Source organism: Cupressus sempervirens, chromosome 11 (assembly GCF_028749045.1).
Source record: "Cupressus sempervirens isolate cs-2001-9-10 chromosome 11, ASM2874904v1, whole genome shotgun sequence".
Classification (NCBI taxonomy): Eukaryota; Viridiplantae; Streptophyta; class Pinopsida; order Cupressales; family Cupressaceae; genus Cupressus; species Cupressus sempervirens.
The window spans coordinates 509,314,474-509,323,647 of record NC_143128.1 but is presented as its reverse complement, the minus strand read 5'-3'; the positions used below and the strand labels follow the sequence as shown (position 1 = coordinate 509,323,647).

Below are 9,174 nucleotides of genomic sequence, written 5' to 3'. Positions count from 1 at the left end.
AGTGGCACAACCCACCCATTTCATCTACCACTTCTAAAACAAATTTGATCCCCTTCATCACTTTCCACCATTTTGATAGTCACTGTGGTAACTAGTAGATTAGTGCAGTCAGCTAGCTTTCTAGGTATTTGTTCTTGTACATCAGAGTTGTAAGAAAAACCCCAATTTGAGACCCTAAATATAACAATTTATTCAGAAGAAGATCTCACAAGACACTAATATCTATAGGTACTTCAAGCTTCTTTATTTGTATTTTGGGGATAAGATAGCGCTATGTTATTATAATACCATGAAACATGTTTTTTTCTTCTCTATAAATTATGAATGAACTCCAATTCATTTTTCAAAATCACATCTCTCTTTGTCTATATACACTTCATCATTTGGGGCTTTATATGGTGAAAAACCCTTCAAATTTCATCCTTTGGGTGTATTGATACATTGTTTACTTTATTCTTGAGAATTTCAAGCCTATATTGTAGGCTATCATAGCTTATAGTCTTCTATGTGATTTATGCTTGAAAAATTGTTTAAAATACCTTACATATGCTTTAATTTGAAGTTTGAACAAATGCACTTTCATGGTTTTCTCCTTATTACATAGACCATAACTCATATGTTCTTTGTATATGCTTCATATTGTTTGGTAAGCAACAAAAATAAACATGAGGGTCTTTGTATTTTCCAAAAATGTATTTTATCCTTTTTATTCACCTAACATTTGATGAGGGTTTCATTCATACTCTTTAGTAGGCCATAAGTTAATTTCTCAAGATATTGTTGGAATTATTCATTTCATTGTTGGAATTATTTTATTTTAGGGGATGGGTTTTTGCTTGCTAAAAATATTACACCCTGATAGTAGACTAGTCACCATAATTAGATATAAGTTGAATAATAAAAGTCTCAAGATTGTATATTGATGAATTAATTGAATTTCACTATCACATTCTAATCCCAAAGTCCAAGATTCTTCATCTAAAGGTGCTATCATAGACAATACGTCAGGATCATCAGCATTCATACCACTATCAGTAACATATTCATATTTTGAGTATAAAATATCTTCCAATTTATAAATACTTTGATTTTATAGTTGTATTTTGTCTTCTCCTTTGTCAAAATATTTAGTTGGTTCTCCATTTCCATTACTGAACTCATTATTTTCTTCTATATAAATGTCATCTCCACTCAAATATTATTTACTATTTAAAAGCCTCTATAAATAAGATTCTTCTTCCATCAAAGTAGGCCTTATAAGTCTAATTATTGTAATTTCATTATAGGGTCTATCTATCTTCTTAGAATAGTTAATAGAAACTTCCTTGACCATCTTTTTTGCAAAATGCAATTGATAAACCATAATCATGGTGTCTAGTTTTACCCAGTCTTTTGGAGTTTCAAAATAGTCTGAGTCATATCCTTCATTACAAATAAAATAAAAGTACTATTTATAATCATACTTTTCATTGGCATCTCTACCATTGTAAAAGAAAATATTGTTGTGATATTTTAATGCATCTTTTTCCTACTCTCTATAGATTAGTGATTCATCCAGCCCAACAAAAACATTCATAGGATTTTTTACCCTAAGGCTTCACAAAATTTTCTCATCACCATTCAACTTAAATATGACTTATCCATAATCATCAATTGCATATTCCAACTTATTCAAGGAAGTCTCTTGACGTACCTCATCATGAATCATTCCTAGATGCACCAATATTGCCTTTTGATTTACCTCAACAATGCTCCTAGCCATTTCAACATAAGAGAGTCTTGAATCCCCCCTCTTATTATTTCCACCATTTCTTATTCTTTAAGTGGATGGGAACCTAATTCACTATGGTTTTGAAAATAAGTAGACCTTGAGTTTGAGTAATTTGCAGCAACTTGAATTTTTTCATGTCAAAGCTTTCCTAGTCTAGAGATTATAACAATATGATAGTCCACTATAATGGTTCCCATGAAAGCTATACTAACCATTAGCATGGTTTCTTGGTCTAAACCAATTTATCTAGCCTGCATGCTTTACTAGCTTCCAGCCAAATATGGACCAAGAGAAAAAGTGGACTAGTTATAGAGTTTTACTTTTACATCATCTAACAACAATTCTTGAATTTGTAAATTATTTTAACACATTCAAATCATTTGATCATCAAATCCCAATTCTAATGACTTATTTAAAACTATGAATCAATTCTACTTCTTTTCACTAGCATGGTGAATTAGGTTACCATCCACTTCATGAAATAAGTGATAGTGGAAATAGAGGGAAATGGAATGCAGAGTCAAACTGGGCATATTTGCACAACTCATGCCCAAATTGGATGGATGAAATGTTGCAAGAAATTACCAATGGTACAGATTTTTTCAAACAAAATATCAACATTATACAATTATCACAAGGGAAATTATACACAATATAATCGTATCTACCATACACCAAGCAATAACTAGTGGTACATATTTTTCCAAATAAAAGACCAAGAATTTGTAATTGTTACAAGGAAAATTATAGTAAAGAATCCCTTCTACCATACACAAAGTACTAATGCATGGGAATAAAAAGTTTCTATTATTAATCATAATGGCTAGAAAATATCAATTCAAGATGTTTTAAAAATATCCAAAAATATAAATAACATACGTTGATTGAGTTTCATGTAAAATCTTGGTAGCATCAAACATATTTATATTGAAATAAGACTAACTTCGAAGATAAATCATGGAAATGTAATGCATGTATCAATAAATATAATAGCTTAATTAAATATACAATCATTCATTTTTTAAATCTAAAAACATATTCTTACCAATGTGTTAAGATTTTATATGTAAAATTTCAAATGATAGAAAATTAGATCGATGTCTTACCCACTCCTTATATTCAAACAATATACTTCAAGACACTATAAGTCATGTGGATTATCTAGGACTATTGCAATGCTTGATACCTTATGTATCACATATAGTTGAAGGAGGATCTAAGGCATCAACTTCTCATCATGAAGTTGAGGGACAAATGATGATAAGACCTTTAAGGGAAAGCTTAACACTTTTTTGGTGAACATAATAATTGCAGCACAAAGAAGGAACATCCAAAGGCCAGAAATAAAAGTGAAACATTAAATGTTGGTGTCCCTTGCCATCAAGTCTATCTGAACATGAAACATGAAGTTGAAGTATGGAAGTAATGAGAGCACATGAAGTCAGCAATCATCGATCATGGATAATAGTTATGATTTCAGCAGCCCTTGTCTCTTGGTTATTATATGTGCATCTTGCTAATAAGATCAAGCAAAAGAAATACATTTGATATGTATAATGAAAGGCTACTACTTTTCTTGGTGGACTTGATCATTGTGATTAATATCATGATATTCTAGAGCATCATTCATTTCAAAATTTTCAAACTGTACCATAGCCCAATCTTTGTGGAGGTATAGAATTTGGTTTACCAAGAGAGCCTATAGCATATGATTTTCTAACATATTTTGAGGAGTGTTGGGAAAAGGTAACAAGATCCAATGGTCTTGGGAAATTAAAATAATGGAGTAGAGATTCTCTTATGAAATTAGATCAACTTCCAAACATTATAAACATGAGCATAAGCATACCCCTCAACTATATATAGGCATGAAATTATTTGTGATAGAAGCAAGACTAGGAAGTTAGAATTTTAAATGATTGATTTACTATGCTACATGTGGAGTTTCTATTTGGAACTTAAAACAATGATTAGTAAATATGAAACATCAGGTGTTATAAAAGAGTCTTTAGATTACTGTGTTCATTCAAGAATGATGAGATATATATTGAACAATTTCTAGAGCCTACATGGAAACTCTATAGATGCTATAACAAGTGACAGTTATGTGAGACACTATCATGGACCATTGACTAATAATTATGTGAGTCAAAGGAAATACTCTCAATGATCATTTGATTAGATTAGTGATGACTATTCCTAACACATCCTCACAAACATGTAGAAGATTATGAAGAACAATTGTAGAGGTATTGAGAACAAATTCACAGTTGAATACTTTTTGCAATAATAGGTATGGGTACAACTTGATATCTCAAAGAAGTGATGCAAAAATTCTCTGTGATATGTTGTGACAAGTCATCAGAAACTATGCCACATCATTAGTTTCATGAAAAGAGGTGGCTTCATAACGGTGTTGCATAATAATCTGAAGATACATATTTTATTTAGTATTACAACCATTTTTCTTATCAAATGCACAATATAGGAACCCATCATCTCATGGAATTTGAAATGAAATCTGCTCGACAAAAGAGGAGTTTACAAGTTGAAGCAGATATGAATCTACAATGAAGATGATGTGGATGCATCACAAAACTAGCAATATTCTAAAGCTAGGTATCATGGTGAATAGTCATCATTTCATGAGGGAGATGTGTGGCTAACCTATGGGAAAAATGGTTATTTTACATTGTAGTGTGGCTTAGTAAGCCATTTTGGGTCTTCTTGATATTGAATCCATGTTACATTATTAGGTCAGTCCATATTTCCATATGCCATGCAAGGCAATTATTTTGAGTCAATTTTTAGAGTTAGTGGTTAGTTAGTTGGGGGTTGTTTTGGGTCAGTTTGATTAGGATGGAATCTCTTTTGAAAAAATGAGCTTGTACCCAATATGAGGGGTGATGGTTGAGATGTTAGAAACAATAGTCCACCAAGATAACTAAGAGGGGTGGGGTGAATCAGTTATCCAATAATTAAAACACTTATCTTCTTTAAACAAATTTAACCATTCAACCAAAGTAAATAATAACCATACAAAGATGCACATAGAAAATTACACTAGATACATTGACTAGGGAAACCCTTGATTAGAGGGAAAACCCTAGTGGGAATGATGCCCATAAGATGATGTACTAATATAAATATTCCTTGTTAGAGGATAGACCCTATTACGAGTCTGTTAAAATTTTTAGAAAAATGAGTCCCTATTAGGAGACTTTGAATCCCTGCTAGGAGATTCCAACCCTATTAGAAGTTGTGCCAACCCTATTAGGAATTGTGTTATAATGTATGCAAGAAGAGCCCAAGACCCAAACATGCAATTTCAACTACAAGAAGAGCTCACTACTCAAACAAATAATTTACTGGTATCTTCTTTTTTCCTCTATACTTTCCTTTATCCTATCAACTAGACCAATCACTATCTAACCTTGTAGACCAAGTCACAAACCTCAGATCCAAATACCAAACCTTAGATTACTCAAAAAATCCTTTGCAATGAAGTTTCCTTCACTTCCACACTCTCTGCTACTTATCATTGATCATTCAATCATACCAACATACATCAAGACAAAGGAAAATGTCCTTCTTTTATACCAATTTCATAAAACAATTCCCTAAGTTAGATGTTAGTTCTTCTCAATTAATTATTATAGGACCTCACTAAGAACATGTTACACTTAGTGATAACCTTACTCTTATGCCTTGCAACTAGAATAACTTTCCATATACACAGTATTATGATGAGCAAGCTTAAGTGCATCATCCTCAACATGTTTTCTTCATGTCCTCAAACTCAATCCTTACGATATCAACTCTTCTTAGAGATGTAACACATTTACCAGAACATGCCTGTATAAACTCTATCTCAGAACATACATCACCAAAACTTACATAACTTCTTCTAGATTCATCCTTTCTACTTTTGACATTAACTTTATATACTAGATATTCTAAAGTATCTCTCATAACCTCAAGTTGTTATCATGCTCAACTAGTTGTCTATACCAACTTACTCTTTCCACTGTTCTTCTATCAGATACCATAGAAGACATCAAACATGCTATGTTGACATCAACGAAAAACTTAGTCATGAATGTAACATATCATCAAACCAATCTTCCAAAAATCTCTCCCTTTGGCATTGATGGTAAGATATAGTTCTAAGAATACCAACAAAAATCAAATCCTCTTCATCAATCATACTCCCCCATTGATATACCTCAATGTTCTCTATACCAAACTGACATTTCAAATTCATGCCAAACTCTCCCCCATACTCATGTTGATCATCTTCTCAGCATAATATTTTCCATGCCAATATCTCCCCCATTGACATCAATGTCAAATGTTTCTACAACCAACATCTCTACATCAAACTCTATAACAACTAATACTTACTTAGCTCAAGTGTCAAAAGAAACTATTCAAAACATCATCAATAAGAGTCCTCAATGACTCTATCCATCATAGACACTCCCCCATATAGGAAGCATCAACATATAGTCTAGAAAATTAATGGTGTTCTATTACCCTAGACTAATGCACTCTTTCAACTTCTACTCTAATGTAGGAAGGGGCATAACCCCAAGCATACCTCACAAATACTCCAAAGTCTCTTTTGGAAGAGGCTTAATGAATATATCTGCAATCATCTCTTGTGTGCTCACATACTCCAATCTAATCTCCTTTTCTACAACTTTATCTCTCAACATATGATTCTTAATAGAAATGTGCTTAGTCCTCAAATGTAATACTGGATTCTTAGACATATTTACCATGTTTGTGTTGTCACATTGTATAATAATAGGTTCATTGATTTCTATCCTTATATCCTTCAACATCTACTTCATCCAAATTACTTGATTGCAATTATTTTTTGCTACAACATAATGTGCTTCTGCTATACTTTGAGATGTACAATCCTTCTTGCTTGATCAAGAAACCAATCTTCCTCCAAGAAAGAAAGCTCATCCACTAGTGCTCTTTTTGTCATCCATACTACCTACCCAATTTGCATCAGTATAAGCAGTTAGAGGAAAATCATTAGACCTATCATATCATAATCCAAATTCAAAAGTTCCTTTTAGATACCTAAGTATCCTTTTCAATACTACATAATGTGCTTCTCTGGGATCAACCTAGAATCTTGTAACAATTCCAACTACATTTTCTATATATGGCCTTGTGTGAGTCAGATATTGCAATCCTCCAATCATACATATATACTTCTTCTATGCAATAGTAGGTGTCTCATCCTTGTAGATAAATTGTGTCTAGATACTAAAAGTGTTCCAACATGTTTACATGTTTCCAAACTAAACCTTTTCAACAAATCCTTCAAGTACATAGTCTGAGAAATAAAGATTCCTTCTTTATTCTATACTATCTACAATCCTAGGAAATATTTCATCTCTCCTATCATACTCATTTCAAATTCTTTCTTCATCTCTTCTGCAAAATTCTTACTTTCTTCATCATTACCCCCAAATATAATGTCATGAACAAATATTACCAAAATCATCAATCCATCATCAATTTCTTACAATATAGATTACTATCTGCCATAGCTTTTCCATATCCAAGCTTTGCCAAATGGTTTGACAACCTCACATACTAGTTTTGGGTGCATGCTTCAATCCATACAATGATTTCCTCAATCTGCATACTATGTCCTTGTCATCTATCAAAGGACATCCTTCAGGATGTTCAATGTATACCTCTTCTTCAAGTTCTCCATTCAGAAATGCTGACTTGACATCCATCTAATATACATTGATTTTCTTTTGTGTTGCATAGGCTAAGAATAATCTTACAACTTCTATTCTAGCCACTGGAGCATAAGTCTCCTCATAATCTATTCCTTCTTGTTGTGAGTAACCTTTACATACTAGTCTTTCTTTTTCTCTTACAACTTCTCCTTGCTCATTCATCTTGTTCCTAAATACCTATTTATTCCTATCACATTCTTATCTACTAGTCTAGGGACCAATTTCCATGTCTCATTCTTTACAATCTAATCCAAATCCTCTTTCATAGCTTGCTACCAATAATCATCTTGATGTACTTCATCTGCATTCTTTGGCTCAACCTGAGATATCAAGCATAGTTCTTCATTCACTCTATTTTTTGTCATCATACCTTTGTCTTTGCTTCTGATGATACATTTAGATGGGTGATTCTTTATCATGTTCCTTCCTAAAGTAGGGGTTTTTATCTCAACTCTTGGCCCTACTAAAGGTTTTGAGCTTTGTTCCTACTTTTCTCTCATTCGTTCTACAAATCATTATTAGTCTCAAGAAATACCTTGTCATTCCTTGGCTTAGTAACATCATCATCTAAATTGTAATTAATTACTCTTTCTTGTACTCTAAATTTCTCATCAATTCTCACATTTTCACTTTCCATAATAGTCTTAGTTCTATGGTTATAACATCCATAAGCCTTGCTTTTCAATAAATAACAAAGAAACATACCTTCATTACTTCTAGCTTCAAACTTACCAAAGTCAGCATCTCTTTTTATGTAACACTTACTTCCAAATATTTTGAAGTACTTAACTATAGGTGAGTGACCAAACCATAGTTCATAAGATGACTTTTTTGTGTCCTTCCTAACTTGCACTCTATTCATAGTGTAGACTATTGTATTCATAGCTTCACTCCAAAATGTCTTGTATACATCATTCTTAGCTAACATAGCTCTTGCAACTTTTGTAATAGACTTGTTCCTTCTCTCTGCAATGCCATTCTATTTAGGGGTTATTGGGGCTGATAGCTATCTTTTAATTATATTTTCTTCACAAAACATGTTAAACTCATTTGAAGTAAATTCTCCTTCTCTATCTGATCTTAAATATTTAATCTTACACCAGATTCATTCTCAACTCTATTCTTGAATATCTTAAGCTTGTCAAACATCTCAGATTTATCTTAAAGCAATGCAACCCACATCATTCTAGAAAAATCATCAACTAGAATCATAAAATACCTTTCACTATAGAATCCTCTAGTCTTTGTAGGACCACTGAGACCTGTGTGTAAAATATCCAACTTCATTGTAGTGGTAAACTTCTTGTTGGGAAATGAAGTTGTTGTGCTTTGCCAAAATACACTACAAATTTTGTTAGTAGGCTTTAATAAATTTAGCAAATCTCTAATATAAAACATTTTACTGATCCTCACAATAATATAAAAGTTTATATGATAGAATCCCTTATGCTATATCCAATTATCATTTACCTTTGCAACCAAACATGTCATTTTAGTAGGATTCAACTGAAATACATTACCTCTAGATCTAGTTCCTATTCTAATTACCTTTCCATATTTATCTCTAATCATGCATGTCTTTTTTGTAAACTGAAATTGATAACTTTTTTCTACTAGTTGTCCAACACT

The 9,174-nt window shown here is 32.2% G+C and overlaps 1 pseudogene; it reads right to left on the bottom strand.

The window, feature by feature from the left end:
- Positions 1-812: 812 nt before the first annotated feature.
- Positions 813-9,174, bottom strand: part of LOC149530594 (uncharacterized) — a 40,965-nt pseudogene continuing 32,603 nt past the window's right edge.